This window comes from Littorina saxatilis, linkage group LG3 (genome assembly GCF_037325665.1).
Source record: "Littorina saxatilis isolate snail1 linkage group LG3, US_GU_Lsax_2.0, whole genome shotgun sequence".
Classification (NCBI taxonomy): Eukaryota; Metazoa; Mollusca; class Gastropoda; order Littorinimorpha; family Littorinidae; genus Littorina; species Littorina saxatilis.
The window spans coordinates 68,692,962-68,712,099 of NC_090247.1; the positions used below are offsets into that span (position 1 = coordinate 68,692,962).

The 19,138-nt window shown below is 44.1% G+C and overlaps 1 protein-coding gene across 1 annotated transcript in view; it reads right to left on the reverse strand.

The window, feature by feature from the left end:
- Positions 1 to 5,622, reverse strand: part of LOC138963086 (cholinesterase-like) — a 36,306-nt gene extending 30,684 nt beyond the window's left edge. Inside the window, exon 1 of the mRNA XM_070335092.1 lies at positions 5,390 to 5,622. The gene's annotated coding sequence lies outside the window, so the exon portion shown is untranslated. The remainder of the gene's footprint in view (positions 1 to 5,389) is intronic.
- Between the last annotated feature and the right edge of the window lie 13,516 nt (positions 5,623 to 19,138).

Genomic DNA, 19,138 nt, shown 5'->3' on the forward strand with positions numbered 1-19,138 from the left:
AGCAGACGCGCCTTAGTTCTATCAGAGACTACTTCTATGCAGGAAAATGCAGCGCGCTATTCTGGCCATCTGGCCAACTCTCGTCTTCATCTCTATAGGCAGACTGATACCAAGAGGTGTAAGTTACACCCGCCTTCAGGCTCATGCATTTTCAAACGCTCGACTCAAGACTAAGTCAGTGTGAGAGATCATGGCGACGCCCACTGAGGTGATGCCAGAGACTGCGGTGCAAAAGTGAGACCGGCCGCCAGCGCGCGGGAAAAGAGCCACTCCCTGCCGCACAAGGAAGTTCGCGTATAGTGGCTGCTGTCGGCTGTGTTTATATCACGTTTGTATTAACATACTGTCTGTTCTGTCCGGCTGACAGTGCTGCAAAAAGTAACTGAACGAAAAAATATGTTTGTTTGTGAACATCTCTGAGTCAGTTACACACACACACACACACACACACACACACACACATGAATTGAGATGAATTAACGAGGTACGGACCGACTGGATAACACTTTGAACAGCCGCGGCATCGTCACAAGTATTCTAGTTTGAGAAGTTTTCGACAAGCTTTGCGTTTGGACGAAGAAGAGAATCAATTGTTCAGTTGTCCTTCAAAACAAAATTAAGCCTGATGCTGAACTGCACAATCAGATTGTTGAGCTTGTGTACAGTGTGTGTTTTCTCTGTTCTGGTACAATACACGCAGTTCGACGCTAAACTTTTTACTGATTTTCCGACATTTAACGAGAGAAAAAAACAAAAAACCAATCCTCACCTGCTCGCTTCCTTAGGAAATTTGAACATCCTGAAACCTTTGGCATGTCAGTTTGAGCAATTGATGGCCAAAGACCATGCCCCGCTGTGTTTTCTTTTTGGTGCGGCCATGGTTGTGCTGCACGATATCGCTACTGCTGTGGAAGACGAAAGTAGGTTTTTACATGTTTCCGCGTGGTGGCGCCACAGGGCTTCCTGTTTCAATTTTCAGCGCCAAATGAAGCGTCTCTGAGTCTCTGGTGATGCCACAAAAACCTGCCACCACTGCGCTACTCGCTGCTAGCGTGGCGGATCTCATTATGGGCAGAATATACCTGCGCAGAGTCAGCGGCACAGACGACGCACTGCATATTAGTTATGTTTCGTTGGGGATTATGACGGGAACTTGGCCTGTTTTCCTTTTACGCAACGTGTAGCGGGCTGGGATAATCTGCAGTGCGTCGTCGGTCCTGCTGAAGTTACATAGGTGAGCGGAGCCCCTTATCTTGACACCTGCATGGGTCGGCCTTGGATCAAGGTGTGCGCGCCTTCTGGGCGGGTTATAAGAGTCAGTTTTGCTGCATTCAACTGTCTGTATACCGTCAACCCCCCCCCCCCCCCCCCCCCTTTTAAGACCCCTTCCCCAAATCTAACACTCACTTTTAAGACCCTGTTTTCTCGGACTTCCTGGTCATATAACCCCTGCAAATGTACCCCCGGCCATTTTAAGACCCCTCTATTATCTCAGATTATAGAAGGTCCTAAAAGGCGGGTCCCACTGTCCATGCAGAACTTGACGAGTCTCATTATCCTGATGCATGCGTCGACCTAAGATCGTGGTGTGTACGTCTTAATGGAGGGGTACACGATTCAATGTTGCTGTTTGCACCCAGGTCAGGAATCTTATCTTAATACCTGTGTTGCCTTGGAAGTGTGCACAGCTTTAAAAAAAAATAAAAAAATAAAAAAATAAAAAATAAAAAATTTAAATGTCCACCGCCAGACTATATCTTAAGGACGCGTGCACTCTCAGCAAAGCTTGATAGTGCGGCGGTACTAGAAATCTAAGAGTACAGACAGAGCCTGGAAACTCTCACTGCGAGGTTCTACGTATAAGCTGCTATAAGCGAGGCGCAGATCACAATTTCACTCTTTGTTATCGAATTTTCAAGTTGCTTTTTACAACAACACGACTTTTATGTCCACGCGTAAAATTGTTGTCGACGACCGACACACTGGCCTGTCAGGTTTGGTGTTTTATGGACCGTAACACTGATTTCACTGACAAAGCCGCAACAACAAACAAAACAACAAACAAGTCGCGTAAGGCGAAAATACAATATTTAGTCAAGTAGCTGTCGAACTCACAGAATAAAACTGAACGCAATGCAATTTTTCAGCAAGACCGTATACTCATAGCATCGTCAGTCCACCGTTCAGGCAGTGAAATTGACAAGAAGAGCGGTTTAGTAGTTGCGCTGAGAAGGATAGCACGCTTTTCTATACCTCTCTTCGTTTTAACTTTCTGAGCGTGTTTTTAATCCAAACATATCATATCTATATGTTTTTGGAATCAGGAACCGACAAGGAATAAGATGAAAGTGTTTTTAAATTGATTTGGAAAATTTAATTTTGATAATAATTTTTATATTTTTAATTTTCAGAGCTTGTTTTTAATTCAAATATAACATATTTATATGTTTTTGGAATCAGAAAATAATGGAGAATAAGATAAACGTAAATTTGGATCGTTTTATAATTTTTTATTTTTTTTTTTACAATTTTCAGATTTTTAATGACCAAAGTCATTAATTAATTTTTAAGCCATCACGCTGAAATGCAATACCGAAGTCCGGGCTTCGTCGAAGACTACTTGACCAAAATTTCAACCAATTTGGTTGAAAAATGAGAGCGTGACAGTGCCGCCTCAACTTTCACGAAAAGCCGGATATGACGTCATCAAAGACATTTATCAAAAAAAGGAGAAAAACGTTCGGGGATATCAATCCCAGGAACTCTCATGTAAAATTTCATAAAGATCGGCCCAGTAGTTTGGTCTGAATCGCTCTACACGCACGCACGCACGCACACACACACACACACACACATACACCACGACCCTCGTTTCGATTCCCCCTCGATGTTAAAATATTTAGTCAAAACTTGACTAAATATAACAAAAAGCATCTACTTAACTCAGTGGCACTGATTTTGTTAACAGCTACTACAGACGCCGACCAGAAACTGAATCCCGTTGTAAATGTCACAGTCGCGCTCAACCAAAGATCAAGGATGTGTGATTCGAGTATGCACTGCATGTTGCATTTAAAAGGATACTCGTTGATAAAAACAGTCTCAAAATGTGTGTAAATCTATGTCGCTACACAACAGGATACATTAAAAATTTTAGTGTTTGGACGTTCAATAATTCACATTTTAAACGCTATGTTTGGGTAATCTTCGCAGACAGTTTTTCTCTGTGTGTTCCCCTATTCAGATTGCCGGGTTTAATTAGTTACGTAATAAGTTTTGACATTACTGATTTCAGCTAAAAAAAATCCCATGTTGCACGGAAAGCAGATAGGCTGGTGAGTGTGTGTATGTGACCGATAGGAAGGATGCTCCTATACAATGTAGAGAAGAAGAGAGATAGTAGTAGTAGTAGTAGTATGTAGGGGCGGCTATATTTGTTAGCCGAAGGCCGCGAGGCCTTATTGGTGCCCCTTCTTTGTCAGATACTTTGCATGCCTAAATCCCTATTCTTTCAATGCTTTCAATCAAAGTCGTAAAAAAGGTTAAGAAATTTTGGAGAATTGTCCAAGAAGTTTTTGAAGGCGTTTACTGTGGGTGCGAATTTTATGTTAGCGGGTAGTGCATTCCAATTGTTAGCAACTCTATGAGAAAACGAAAACTTGCGCTTGTTAGTCTTACAGTGTTGAACAAAGATTTTTCCCTGGCTGTTTCTGGTGTTGTCTGTCTGCTGGAATGTGAATATTTTGTGCATGTCAATATCATCCACCCCATTTATAATTCTATATGTTTGTATTAGGTCACCCCTTGTCCTCCTTCCCTTCAGAGAGTGGAGGTCTAAGTATTTGAGTCTGTCCGCGTAAGACTTATCACGGCACTCCTTTAGAATTTTAGTTGCTCGACGCTGCACCCTCTCAATTGTCTGAGACTGTCTCTTGAGGAATGGGCTCCACACCACATTTGCATATTCCACCAGTGGTCTCACAAAGGCTTTGTATAGCTTTAAGAAGGTGTCCTTGTCAAGAAATGAGAACGTTCGTTTGATAATGCCAATCCTCTGATTAGCTTTTGACACAACTCCTCGAATATGCGGGTCGAATGACAAATTGCTGTCGAAAACAACACCGATGTCCTTTTCCTCATCACATTCATTTATTTTTTCAATAGCATCATTGACAGTCATCACGAGATGTGTCGGGTGACATGATGATTGACACGGGAAGGCATGTATCTTTAACCTTGACGTGTCTGGGGCTATTATGCGGTATTTAGTCTTGAGTCGAGCAATGAAAATGCCTGAACCTGAAGGCGGGTATAACTTACACCTCTTGGCATCAGTCTGCCTGAGCTAAACATTGGCGGGCACTGCTCACAGCCCGGTGTAACACGAAATTTTTACTCCACGAAGAATGTACTCCGGAGTACAAATTTCGTACGAAATTATTATTCCGAGTACACCTTTCGTACGAGAAAAGAACTCCCCAAGACACGAACAAATTACTCCCTCCACGAAATTTGTACTCCCCATTTTTGTTTTACTTCCAGTTAAAAATCTCGTACGCGAAAATGGGATGCGGGCGAAGGGATAATGCCAATATGTGATCTCGCGCAAACGAATGTCGCGCTACCTCCACCCCTTCCACCACCAAGACTAACAAGGGAGTAAAAATTTCGTACACCTGGCATGGGAAGTTAAATTACTCGTGTTAGGGTGAAGTAAATTATTCGTTATTTATTCATCAGGGGAGTAACATTTTTGTACGAAATGTTTACTCGGATCTCATCTGTCGTGGGGAGTAATTTTCTCGTGTAACGGGGGAGTACTTTTTTCGTAAAGGGAGTAACTTTTTCGTACCCTTGGTCTCATGTCTGTATTTGTATAGTTTGTGACCAAAATATTCCATTTTACACAGATCGACACAGTCATTGTTCTCCAAGAGCAAAACTTCTAACAGCTTAGTTCCAGTGAAAACTGACGATTTCAGTATACCTCCACCACCAAAAAACGAAACACCAAAACATTATGAAAGTCTCTTGTTCATTTGAATGCTCGTCAGTTATTCTGCCAAGTGCTATTGAAGAGATTGGTTCCCCCTAACCGTCTCACTGGCTTATACTCTTCGTGTCGTCTGCTGTATTCAGTTGTCCCTCTTTATAACTATATCTCGTTCACAGACTTAACCCAAACTTCAAACAACAAACTTTGAACAAAACTGAAAATATATCAAAGATTTAATATCTGAGGCTGAAAAGTCGCTTTTTCATTTCCATGCTAGTTATTCTCTCAGGTGCCAGGAGATTGGTTCCGTGTAAACCAGAGACCGTAGAGTAAACGACAGTTTCTGGTGTAACTCTCACTTACTCTTGTTGCACATGGCGTATTTATTCGTACCTTTGCTTTTCACATCTGACAATATATCAAACACTGACAGAAGCGAAACTTCAAACACCAAAGTTGAGACCTGACAGTGTGGGCCTATGTCAGTCACAGAAACTTAAAACACACTTCAAGTTGAAACTTGAACAGACGGATGAGGTCACAGAACTGTGTCAGCGGCCCACTGCAGCTGCCCCAACCGACGTCAACACAGCCACACTGAACGTGTGTTTCACTTCGTCACGGCAACGTATCGTACTGCGATGCCAACGCGCGCAGCGAAAATCTTTGTTCAGAGCCAGTTGCCCACACAAGTTATAAAATGTTTCACTACTGTGCAGCGAGTTGAAAAGTCTGCTGTTGTTCGTTGGCTGAAAGGTATGGTGCGCCAAATTGATATTACTATCGTTAACAGTTTTAAAGGGTTTTGAAACTATCGTTAACTGATATAGAGAGTTTCGAAACTATCGTTATCTGTTAAATAGAGTTTCGAAACTATCGTTAACTGTTATTTAGAGTTATATCAATTGCGCGTTTGTGCGCGCTATTGCTAAAACTATGAATAACAGATAACGAGGGTTTCGCAAAACGGCGGCATGGTGCGCGCAAGTGATATTACTATCGTTAACTGTTATATAGAGTTTCTAAAACTAGCGAAGGCGTGGTCGGATGTTTCGATGCCGGCAAAATGAGCGAATTTGCACTAAATTACTACAACATTTAGTAGATCATATTCAACTAACTGTCGTCTGATAAGTCCATTTCGCTGCTTCGTTTAATCAAGTAATCAAATCTTCGTTACAGCTAGCACGCTTCCTGTTTTCACAGAAATATTGGTCAGTGTCAGCTTGACCCGTTCTCGCTGCCGCGCTGTGTCAGTGCGGGTCAGTTTGTACACATACGGCTGGCATGCATGCAGTGGGCAACGGTCAGTGTCAGGTTGACCCGTCCAGTACCCAAAACACGATGCGATAGCATGCAGTGTTTTCCAAAACGCGTCGTGGGGGATGTCACTCGGGAAACACGTTGTTTTGTGTTTGTTTTGAAAAATACCCACTGTTTTGTGTAGTGCGTCTGTCATGGTCTTGTCCGCGAATATTCAGAGGCCTACCGTCTTCAAACCGCAGACGTGGAAAACGGTACGGGCGAAAGTACAAAAGGGCCTAAAGCTAATATTAAACAAACTCAACAATGATTTGAGAAGACGACAACAGAAGAACGGTCAATAACTAATGTTGTAGTTTTTTAAATTGTGTTTCTAGTTAAAATGTACATTTCGTAGCAAAAAAGACAGTTTTGCAATGGCATTTCAGGGTTTTCCCATTTGGGAACAATACCGACGCGCTTTTGATAAAACTATCGTTAGCTGTTATATATATAGAAGATAACGATAGTTTCGAAACTCTACATAACAGTTAACGATAGTTTCAAAACTCTGTATAACAGTTAACGATAGTTTCAAAACCCTATATAACAGTTAACGATAGTAATATCAATTTGGCGCACCATAGAAAGGAAAGGGCGTGGGTATCATCGACACTATGGAAAGCCGTTTGGCTCATAACCATTACACGTGTAATAAATCATAAATACACGTGTAATAAATGATTAATACACGTGTATTTATTTCTTATTGCACGTGTAATTTATCTTTTTTCTTATGCTATGGAATAGCATAATGATTAAATACACGTGTAATAAATATTTCATACACGTGTAAGAAATGATTAAATACACGTGTAAGAAATGTTTATTACGCGTGTATTTAATCATTTCATACACGTGTATGACATTTTTATTACACGTGTATTAATCATTATTACACGTGTATTAATTATTTATTACACGTGTACTAATCATTTTTTACACGTGTAATGGTTATGAGCCAAACGGCTTTCATGGAAAGCCGTTTGGCTCATAACCATTACACGTGTAATAAATTATAAATACACGTGTAATAAATTATTAATACACGTGTATTTATTTCTTATTGCCCGTGCAATTTATCTTTTTTCTTATGCTATGGAATAGCATAATGATTAAATACACGTGTAAGAAATATTTCATACACGTGTAAGAAATGATTTAATACACGTGTAATAAATATTTCATGCACGTGTAAGAAATGTTTATTACGCGTGTATTTAATCATTTCATACACGTGTATGACATTTTTATTACACGTGTATTAATAATTAATTACACGTGTATCAGGGCCGGACCCAGGGGGGGTTCCAGGGGTTCCGGAACCCCACCCCTGGAAAAAGCATGTACCTTGCTTTGAGTGGGTTTTTTTTTTTACTAGTTTTAGCACCAAAACAATGCTGCTCTTAACCCTCAAAACAAGGCCCAGAATGCACCAGATTGCACAGATTTTAACCGTTTTTCAAAAATTTTCCGGGGGAGCATGCCCCCGGACCCCCCTAGTTCGCGCCTGCAGCAGGCGCGCGCTTGTGGCTTCGCCACTTCGCTGATTTCCCCCCCCCCCCCAAAAAAAAGGAGGAACCCCCCCCCTTACAACTCATTTGGTCCGGCCCTGCGTGTATTAATTATTTATTACACGTGTACTAATAACTTTTTACACGTGTAATGGTTATGAGCCAAACGGCTTTCCATACGACACAAGACTCTCCCTGCCTGTCGTGGTGCATGCATGCAGCGAAAGACTGTGCACACACTGACACACACTGATATGCGATCTGCACATGTACCAGGGTCGCACGCACAGATGTATCTGTTCTCTTCAGTGCTCACCACCCCAGTATCTACAGTCTCCCGTCTCCGCTTTCCTTTCCTTCGCTGCACTCAGAATGTCCTTTCTCATGTGCTTGAATTTCCCTAGTAACTGCGGAAAGTCAAAATTTGCACATAATGCGCTTGAAATGTGTAAATACTTGAAGGCCAACATTCACAAACACATTGAAGCAATGAAACAAATCGATGATATGATGCTATGACACCTTAGGTCAAAGTACAAACCGTAGTTTTGTGATGATATGTCATTTGTGAGGAATTACAGGTGATTTTGTGCAGAAACTTTCGTCACGTGTCTCCCTTCGGACAGAAAAATAAGGATGCAACCGCTTCGGACAGATTTGCCTAGTGCAACCACGGTGTGGTGTCTGTGTCACAGAGATATAGAATATTCTATATCTCTGTGGTCACAAAATGCATGCAGTGCATATTTTGTGACCGTCTCTGTCTCTGTTTCTGAAGGGTCCCGATTCGCCGTTTCAGTGACAAATCGCCGTTTCCCTTTTCGCCTTCTGCAATCTGCGTGTCTCGCGGCTTTGCCGTTTGCATAAACTTTGATACACACACGCGCACGCACGCGCTGATACTCGCACGCACACACGCACGCACGCTACACATCCTGGCGCAAGCCTCTGACCCCCCCCCACCAACCACCCACCCACACACTGACACACCACGCACGCTCAAACGACACACACACAGCACTCACACACACACTGAGGCTGACACACATGCACACAGCATCGTGCACACACACGCACACACCACCTCATGCACTGCCGGCCACACACACTGTCAAACACACACGCACACACCCGGCACACACACACACCCCACCTCATGCACTCAGCCTGTGCCACACACGCTGACAAACACACACGCACGCACACTCGTGACACACACACACACACACCGTGTACACACACGCACACACGGCACTTCCGGTCCCGCCACACAAAAGAGATGCCAGATATGGGTGGAATACAGCCTGAGGGGGGAGGGGGGTCTATGTATCCCACTCGCAAGGCCATACATGAATAAAAATAAAAAAAAGACCCTGTTGTTGTACAACAAGGTCACTAAAAGTCAACAATTTTGACCAATAACTTTTGGTCGGACCCGTAGGTGGTCGTTAGAGAGAGATGATAGCTCCCTGAGATTAAGGGTATTCAGCTGCTATTCCTTGTTTTCACTACCTATTTTATTCATGTATTTATCACTTAGTGGAAGATTTGTTTGTAATGTATGTTTGATGGTGTATTCTTTTAATTAAGCGTTGTTGACTATGAATGTAGATGTAAATGCTTGTATAACTGTGTTTTAATTTTAAATGTGTCAAGCGCAAAGAGCATAGTTGTAAGGTTATGATAAGTTGCGCTATATAAATGCTCATTTATTATTATTATTATTATTATTATTAGCAGGGCTGGCTTCCAATAACTGACATTGTCGTTATCGGTCTGGGTTCGAATCCAGAGGGATTGATTTCTCCGAGTCGACGTTGTGCAGATGCTCCTCTGTGTGCAACCACCCCCATGTGCACGATTTAGATCCGTCCAAGTTCACAGAAAAAGTCTATGGCGGGCTTGAAAAACATTAACACACGCATGCAATAAAAAAAAAGAAAAGACAAATTGGGTAGCGCACTTTTATATCCGTGTCGAAATGTTCAGAGTTTTGATACTTTGAACGCTGTGTTTTGGGTACCTTGGGTGTTCTTTGCAGACTGTAAATCTTCTCGGTTCTCCAGTCCCCGATCGAGTTACATTAAAGTCAATGGTTGACTGAATATTTGACCGAATGATTTACGGAGGGTGGAGGATGCTTTTGTCCCTTCCTCTTACTGTTTGACCCTATCATCGTTCACAGCTAACTATTCAAGTCTAATAATCAGGTTTTACGTCCGCACAGGCCTCTTTACCTAAAATAACCTTGGCGTCTCACACCAGCGCCATAATTCTCTTCACTGAGACGTGTCTGGGAGCTAGGAGCCAAAGGGAACCATTACTTGTCGTCTGACTCTGAGCTAGAAGAGAACGACAGCTATTACTGAGAAGTAATCATTTTCACTTTGGTCGTTAGCATCATAGACCTGTTAGCATCAAAGGCCGCGTTAACACGAACGACACTCAGGTACCTGCGAATGAGAAACTGTCTGACAAGCTCTGAAGATAAACATCTTTCACAGTCTTTAAAGGCACAGTCCCGGTTCCCGTGAAAACTGATGTTTGACCTCACGTTCTCAGATATGGCCAGTACTTTACGCGGGTCAAGGCCAACCATCAACTTGGAAACATACCAAAACTCAACATCCTATGACTGCTTCCTGTGCAGAGATCATTTTATGAGAATAATTTCACAGCTTGCCAATATAGTGTCCGTAAAGAAATTAATTCATCAAAAAAGCCTTTCCATTCTGCACAGAAAGCACCCAGTCTGAAATGTTGGTATGGGCCTAGATAGCCTAGCGACCATTTAGAAAATCTTCACGCGTCTAGCGGTGTAACGCGGTGCGCTGAAACAGGAAGTCTGCTATCTCTTCCTCCCCTCTCCCAACCCAGCTTCGAAATGGTCCATAGACTATACTAGGCATGAGACCAAGGGTAGGGCGGATGGTGGCGAGAGAGGTGAAGGGACGGGGAATGTTTACAGTGCCGTGTGCCGGGCTGTGAGCAGTGCCCGCCAATGTTTAGCTCAGGCACCGTCGCGGCAGACGCGCCTTAGTTCTATGCAGGAAAATGCAGCGCGCTATTCTGGCCATCTGGCCAACTGTCATCCTCATCTCCAAGGCAGACTGATACCAAGAGGTGTATGTTACACCCGCCTTCAGGCTTAGACATGTTCAAACGCGCGACTCAAGACTATATAGATAGAGGGATATGTTCCTACCGCATGTAAAAGCCTGGCCACATCAGATATGGTCAGTGGAATTGTTTGTATGCAGGCATGAGACCAAGGGTAGGGCGGATGGTGGCGAATGGTGAAGGGACGGGGAATGTTTACAGTGCTGTGTGCCGGGTTGTGAGCAGTGCCCGCCAATGTTTAGCTCAGGCACCATCGCGGCAGACGCGTCTTATTTCTATGCAGGAAAATGCAGCGCGCTATTCTGGCCATCTGGCCAACTGTCCTCCTCATTTTTAAGGCAGACTGATACCAAGATGTGTAAGTTACACCCGCCTTCAGGCTTAGGCCAAAAAAAAAAATTGCTTTGGTTACGGTTTCCCGACCGACCCTAATTTTTTGGGCCGACCCTAAACTTTTTTTTGGTCCTAAAGCTAAAAATAAAATGAATCAAACACATACATACACACAAAAAAACCACACACACACACAAAAACCCACCGAAAACGACAACACCACGGCACAGAGAAAACATCGATCGCCGGCGAGCAGACAACAAGCCCGACAAGGGACACCACTCCGCTTTTTACAACTCCCATATCCAAGGGAAGTCAGTCTCGTGCGTTCGTTCGTTGCGCGAACGTAAAAAGATGTCGTCTGCATTTGCAATCGTATTCGGAAAGTGCGTTCATATCGAACAAACACGACTCATAAGTCGGTACTCGAAGAGTGCAACCTTGGTGGACATTTTTCATGATTTTCATCCAACTTTGGACGGCAAACTGTTCGGGATAAAATGTGTTGGGTCGACGAAAATAAGTGCCGAGCCCGAAGACTCTTTCGAACTGGACTTTGGCATGACTCTCGAAAACTTGGAAAGTTTCCACATCAAATCACTTCACTTCAAGTGTGTTCGTTTGACTCCTGATGGCAGTGAAGCGGACGAATACACCAATATGAAAATACCTCGAATATCCTGCATACACAAATATTTTTATCATTTCAAGAGGGACCAACAAAAAAACAAAAAAAAACAAAACAAAAAAAAAGTTTAATCGACCTACCTACCCTATTTTTTTTGGCCATGAAACCGTAACCAAAGCATTTTTTTTTTTTGGCCTTAGACATGTTCAAACGCGCGACTCAAGACTATATAGATAGAGCAAGGACTACCTTTAGTAGTCCTTCAGATAGAGGGATATGTTCCTACCGCATGTAAAAGCCTGGCCACATCAGATATGGTCAGTGGAATTGTTTGTATGGGAAGGAATGTGGTTAAGGGAAAGGACACAGCATGACGATTTACCATGCCCTGGTTTTCTGTTCACCCCGCTGTGAAACCTTGGGAAGCCTTGAGGGGCACCCCCCCCCCCCTCCTCCAGCTAATACAAAAAAGGAGACATTTTTGTTTACTTTTGAATTTGGTAGGTTGATGATTCCATGGCAATTTCAAAGCTCAGATGGCACCACATAGCATCATTTTGCTTCTTCGGACAAAACATATTTCCGGGGGGGGGGGGGGGGGGGGGCAGGAATGCGCGCCCTCGATTTTCACTTTTGAATTCTAAGTGCACAATCTTGTCTCTCTACTGGAAAAACGAATACAAACTCATCGCCCTGTATCCCAACGATTATGTTGAAACGTTATGTACGTTGAATAATTATACGTGAAGATGTAACCCTTCAAATGCTCCACGGGTGTGAAATTCGGCTCGCTGAGTTTTATTACTGCAGTAAAAAATCCTGTTGAAGGCCTTCCCTATATTTCTTGACATTGTCTGTTTATAACTAGTGTAAGTAAGACTCCCTCCATTTTAAGATTTGATTTTGTCAGAATTTGGTAGTATATAAAGTTTGTGTGTCACAAATCTGCTCTGAGAGAAATTAGAGTGTTTAGCCCCTCACGGCCTCGCCATTATGGGCTTCTAATTAACACTGCATCCGGCCACTACTCACAATGTATTATAATTCATTCTTCAACATTTACCACTCAAGGAAACCTAGAGTATTATGATCCATGAAAGAAATGAAAGGCATCTTCGGCCGATATGTAATCATATTATTACACCCCCGGTATAGGGGTGTGTATAGGATTCGGTCGATGTGTTTGTTTGTGTGTTTGTGTGTTTGTGTTCGCATATAGATCTCAAGAATGAACGGACCGATCGTCACCAAACTTGGTGAACAGGTTCTATACATTCCTGAGACGGTCCTTACAAAAATTGGGACCAGTCAAACACACGGTTAGGGAGTTATTGGCGGATTAAGATTCTACAAGGACTTATAGCGGGACATATTAATGGTCAAAGGGAAATAACCTTCTCAGTTGGTGGCAGTGAGAATGGTTATTTCCCTTTGACCAACGGGGGTGTTTTTCCTACCTCGGAGGAATTTCTTGTTTATTTATGTACTTATTTATGCAAAATGTTTATGCCAAACAACACATCCCCTGCTTGATTGATGGGTTTTCTTCGTCACTCATTGTGCTTCTTCTTCTTCAGCGTTACGTGTGAGCTCGCCGTTTGCCCATTTGGGTTCCCCAAACTACACCGACCCCCCCCCCCCCCCCCCCACGCCCAACAACCAAAGCGCCTACAACACCTATCATATAGCTCTATTCAAACAAGGCTAAATCACATACACCGCCCTCCTCCTACCTGAACTTAAGTTCCCCATTCTGATATATTATTTTAGCAAGTTATATTTAATATTCTTATTTGGCTAATATTTTTTTTTCTAGTTACGTATTTATTTACTTATTTATTACATTATTTTGGCATTATCCAAAAGTCTGAAAAATATTTTACATAAATAAAAAGCAAATAAGCCTACAAAACCGCTCCACTCCAACTATATTTCGCGTACACTATGGCAACAACCCTAACAAAATCTTTACTTCCATCCCCATTTTGAAATATCGCAACAACAGACTTCCAGATCTATAACACGATCATATGTGTTCTCTGTTTGCATGTCTGTCCAGTGTCCTGTCCCCCCATAAAGCATATCAACTCTACCTGTCCCAAGATAGGCCAATTGGTTCTAAGAGGACGTTAAAACTAATTATCATCCCCAAACTATACACTGAGAGCAGAGTGTAAGCTTCACTCCGCTTTCGTTGAGTAGGCATGCTGGGTATTTTCGTGTTTCCATAACCCACTGATTACAGGATCTTTTCCGTGCGCACTTGGTCTTGTGCCTGTGTGTACACACGAAGGGGGTTAAGACACTGACTAGCAGGTCTGCACATAAGTTGACCTGGGAGATCGGAAAAATCTCCACTCTTAACCCACCAGGTGGCAGCGACCGGGATTCGAACTCACGACCCGTCCCGATTAGGAGGCCGACGTCTTACCACCACGCCACTGCGCCCGTCACTCTTTGTGCAACTGTTCAGTCTGATCATCTACAATCTCAACTAAGGGAAAGAAAAGTCCGAAAAGCAGGTTATGTCATTTTGACTTCATCTGTCCCCGCTGTGAACTCGAATAGCTTTGAACTAGCGAAAGACATTTGCAAAAACTAAAATAACACAGACACTTTAGTTTTTATTTTCAGTGAAAATCTGCAGTGATTTCTTTTTGGAAAGAACAGCTTAAAGCGGTAAAGTTTCAAAAATCAGTTTCACGAAGGCACGCACTCACGCACGAACGCACGAGAGAGAAAGACAGACAGAGAAAGGTGGCCGACTTGTGTCAGTGTGTGTGTGTGTGTGTGTGTGTGTGCGTGCGTGCGTACGAGCGTGCGAGCTTGCGAGGGATGGCGTGCGTGCGCATGTGCGTGTGTGTGTGTGTGTGTGTGTTTGTGTTTGTGTGTGTTTGTGCTTGCGTGCGTTCGTGCATACGTGCGTGTATGATCGTGCATGCGTGCCGTGCACGTGCGTAAGCGCTTTTCTGTTTGTGTGTCTTTCTTTCTTTGTGAGACCTCGAGATAGTTTTCAGACGTAGCTCGTATAAAACATAAACAGGAACAAGTGGCAGACGGTAAGCTTAAAAGGTCTCTTGACACAAGCAGACGATAGATCAAGAAAACACTTCTTGTTTTTTAAACTCAGAAAAAAAACCAGTTGCAGACAAAAAAAGAATCACGTCGTCTGGTTCATATTTCCACAAATGAATATGGATGACAAAGCAGTGTTTCACTTTGCAGTTTTGTTTGCACTGCAAAGTAAAAGTTCGTCGTTGTCGTTTTTTCTTTCCTCTAAAGTATTTCGTTTGCACGCGAGTCAATCTGGCGTCTGGCATTATGGGGTTAGTGCTAGGACTGGTTGGTCCGGTGTCAGAATAATGTGACTGGGTGAGTCTAGTGGCTGCTCCGCCTGGCGTCTGGCATTATGGGGTTAGTGCTAGGACTGGTTGGTCCGGTGTCAGAATAATGTGACTGGGTGAGTCTAGTGGCTGCTCCGCCTGGCGTCTGGCATTATGGGGTTAGTGCTAGGACTGGTTGGTCCGGTGTCAGAATAATGTGACTGGGTGAGTCTAGTGGCTGCTCCGCCTGGCGTCTGGCATTATGGGGTTAGTGCTAGGACTGGTTGGTCCGGTGTCAGAATAATGTGACTGGGTGAGTCTAGTGGCTGCTCCGCCTGGCGTCTGGCATTATGGGGTTAGTACTAGGACTGGTTGGTCCGGTGTCAGAATAATGTGACTGGGTGAGTCTAGTGGCTGCTCCGCCTGGCGTCTGGCATTATGGGGTTAGTGCTAGGACTGGTTGGTCCGGTGTCAGAATAATGTGACTGGGTGAGTCTAGTGGCTGCTCCGCCTGGCGTCTGGCATTATGGGGTTAGTGCTAGGACTGGTTGGTCCGGTGTCAGAATAATGTGACTGGGTGAGTCTAGTGGCTGCTCCGCCTGGCGTCTGGCATTATGGGGTTAGTACTAGGACTGGTTGGTCCGGTGTCAGAATAATGTGACTGGGTGAGTCTAGTGGCTGCTCCGCCTGGCGTCTGGCATTATGGGGTTAGTGCAAGGACTGGTTGGTCCGGTGTCAGAATAATGTGACTGGGTGAGTCTAGTGGCTGCTCCGCCTGGCGTCTGGCATTATGGGGTTAGTGCTAGGACTGGTTGGTCCGGTGTCAGAATAATGTGACTGGGTGAGTCTAGTGGCTGCTCCGCCTGGCGTCTGGCATTATGGGGTTAGTGCTAGGACTGGTTGGTCCGGTGTCAGAATAATGTGACTGGGTGAGTCTAGTGGCTGCTCCGCCTGGCGTCTGGCATTATGGGGTTAGTGCTAGGACTGGTTGGTCCGGTGTCAGAATAATGTGACTGGGTGAGTCTAGTGGCTGCTCCGCCTGGCGTCTGGCATTATGGGGTTAGTGCTAGGACTGGTTGGTCCGGTGTCAGAATAATGTGACTGGGTGAGTCTAGTGGCTGCTCCGCCTGGCGTCTGGCATTATGGGGTTTGTGCCAGGACTGGTTGGTCCGGTGTCAGAATAATGTGACTGGGTGAGTCTAGTGGCTGCTCCGCCTGGCGTCTGGCATTATGGGGTTAGTGCTAGGACTGGTTGGTCCGGTGTCAGAATAATGTGACTGGGTGAGTCTAGTGGCTGCTCCGCCTGGCGTCTGGCATTATAGGGTTAGTGCTAGGGCTGGTTGGTCCGGTGTCAGAATAATGTGACTGGGTGAGTCTAGTGGCTGCTCCGCCTGGCGTCTGGCATTATGGGGTTAGTGCTAGGGCTGGTTGGTCCGGTGTCAGAATAATGTGAATGGGTGAGTCTAGCGGCTGCTCCGCCTGGCGTCTGGCATTATGGGCTTAGTGCTAGGACTGGTTGGTCCGGTGTCAGAATAATGTGACTGGGTGAGACATGAAGCCTGTGCTGCGACTTCTGTCTTGTGTGTGGCGCACGTTATATGTCAAAGCAGCACCGCCCTGATTAGCCCTTCGTGGTCGGCTGGGCGTTAAGCAAACAAACAAACAAAAAGGCGAGTCAGTTTGGACGTGTGGTCTTATAGGGTGTAACGATGAAGAATGCTAAGCTCCTACCACTGATGAAACAAGTAGCGTCGAGGCTAAAACAAATAGATCACTGACATGTCAGTTGTAACATCGACATTTAATCATGATCAAGGATGTTGCTGCTGGGCTTTTTTTTTTTCTTCGGCAAACTTTTGCCGAATTGGTAATAACAGTTTCGGCAATTTTCTAGAATGTAAAGCAGTGTTTGGCGTCTGCTTTTTCCCAACGTCAAACAAATTCGATAAATTTGTTTAAATGAAAAATTGACGGCGATTTGTTGTGTTGTTGTTGTTGTTGTTGTTGTTGTCTTGGCGATCTGCCGACGCCAATGACATCCCTAGATGACGTATTTCTCTTTTGCCGCTGAAGAGCCTTAAGACACATTTCTTTAAAGACAGACAATAAAGTAGTTATCCTTGTCCTTGTTGTAACACCATCCTTGCATCAGATGCTCGCCAGCTGCTGGTTATCAAATCTGGCGTACACGTGTCCGGTACGTAAAAAGACGTCCCGCGTCAATGACGGCGTCTTCTTCTTCTCCTTCTTCCTTCGTGGGTTGAAACTCCCATTTTTACTCATGTTTTACCAACGAGTGGGATTTTACGTGTATGACCGTTTTCACCCCGCCATTCAGGCAGCCATACGCCGTTTTCGGGGGAAGCATGCTGGGTATGTTCGGGTTTCTCTAATCCACCGAACTCTGACATGGATTACAGGATCTTTTCCGTGCGCACTTGGTCTTGGGCTTGCGTGTACACACGAAGGGGAATAAGGCATTAGCAGGTCTGCACATAGTTGACCTGGGAGATCAGAAAAATCTCCACACTTAACCCACCAGGCGGCCGCGGCCGGGATTTGAACTCACGACCTTCCGATTAGGAGGCCGATGTCTTATCCACTGACTAGGCCACTGCGCCCGTCGTCAGTGGTGTAAAGGTACAGTCCTCCTCGTGAAGACAGGTCATCCCACCATCTCAGATGTGGCCAGGCTGTAACACGGGTTGAGACCAGCCCCCCTCTTGGACTCATACCACAGATTCAACATCATGACTACTTGTAGGATTTTTTCATGAATTAATTTTTAACTGACACTAACTCATTTTGTCAATCTGCAAAATCAATTTATTCAACTAAAACATCCCACTCTGCGCAGGATGCAGTCAGGATGTTCATTGTTGGTATGTTTCCAAGTGGAGGGATGGTCTTATACGATGTAGAAGCCAGGCAAGATCTGAAAAAAAGGAGTCGAACTAAATAAGATTCAAGTTTTCACGGTAAGAACCGTAAATTGAGCTTAACTCGTAAAACCACGTGCGTAATGCGTCTGAGTAGTAACTTGGACAGCTTCAAGTCGTCAGAAAGAGTATTAACTGTGGCGACGATAATCTGACGCGGCAGGAAACCTCTCAAAATGCTAAACTGAATTAGATCAAAGGTAAGAATTTTTTTTCTCGAGTCTTATGGCCCTGTCACACGACCGTTTTAAAGCCTGCGTATGCCGACGTATGGGACATTTGAATAAGTACGCTGGCGTACGTCGAATACGTTATGGGTACGTTTTGTATACGTTAAGAGGACGCTGAAGCACGCTGGCATACGTCGTAGTACGCTGACCATACGTCGAGAATTTTTGTGCATGCACAAAACTTTGCTGCGTGCTCAGCGTACTACGACGTATGCCAGCGTGCTTCAGCGTCCTCTAAACGTATACAAAACGTACCCATAACGTATTCGACGTACGCCAGCGTACTTATTCAAATGTCTCATACGTCGGCATACGCAGGCTTTAAAACGGTCGTGTGACAGGGCCAAACAACTACAAATCATAAAATGTTCAAATACGCGTTTTATTTTACTTTGAACCTCCCTGAATGTTTTTAAATACAGCAATAGTGCAAGACATTGCTCAGGTCCGTCACCTGTCTTTCAAAACTTGAAGCAATCTTGTCATCATACTTGTTCGGTCAGTAAAGGTAAATTTTGCAGCCCTTTTTAATTTCATCAACTTAAATAAATGTGTTCCGATAGACAGGGAATTGAGACGCGTGTGTGTATATGTGTGTGTGTGTGTGTGTGTGTGTGTGTGTGTGTGTGTGTGTGTGTGTGTGTGTGTGTGTGTGTGTGTGTGCGTGCGTAGAGTGATTAAAAAAACCTACTCGACATAAACTTTACATGTGAATTCTTCCAGATGACATCGATCCTTAAGAGCTTTTTTTCA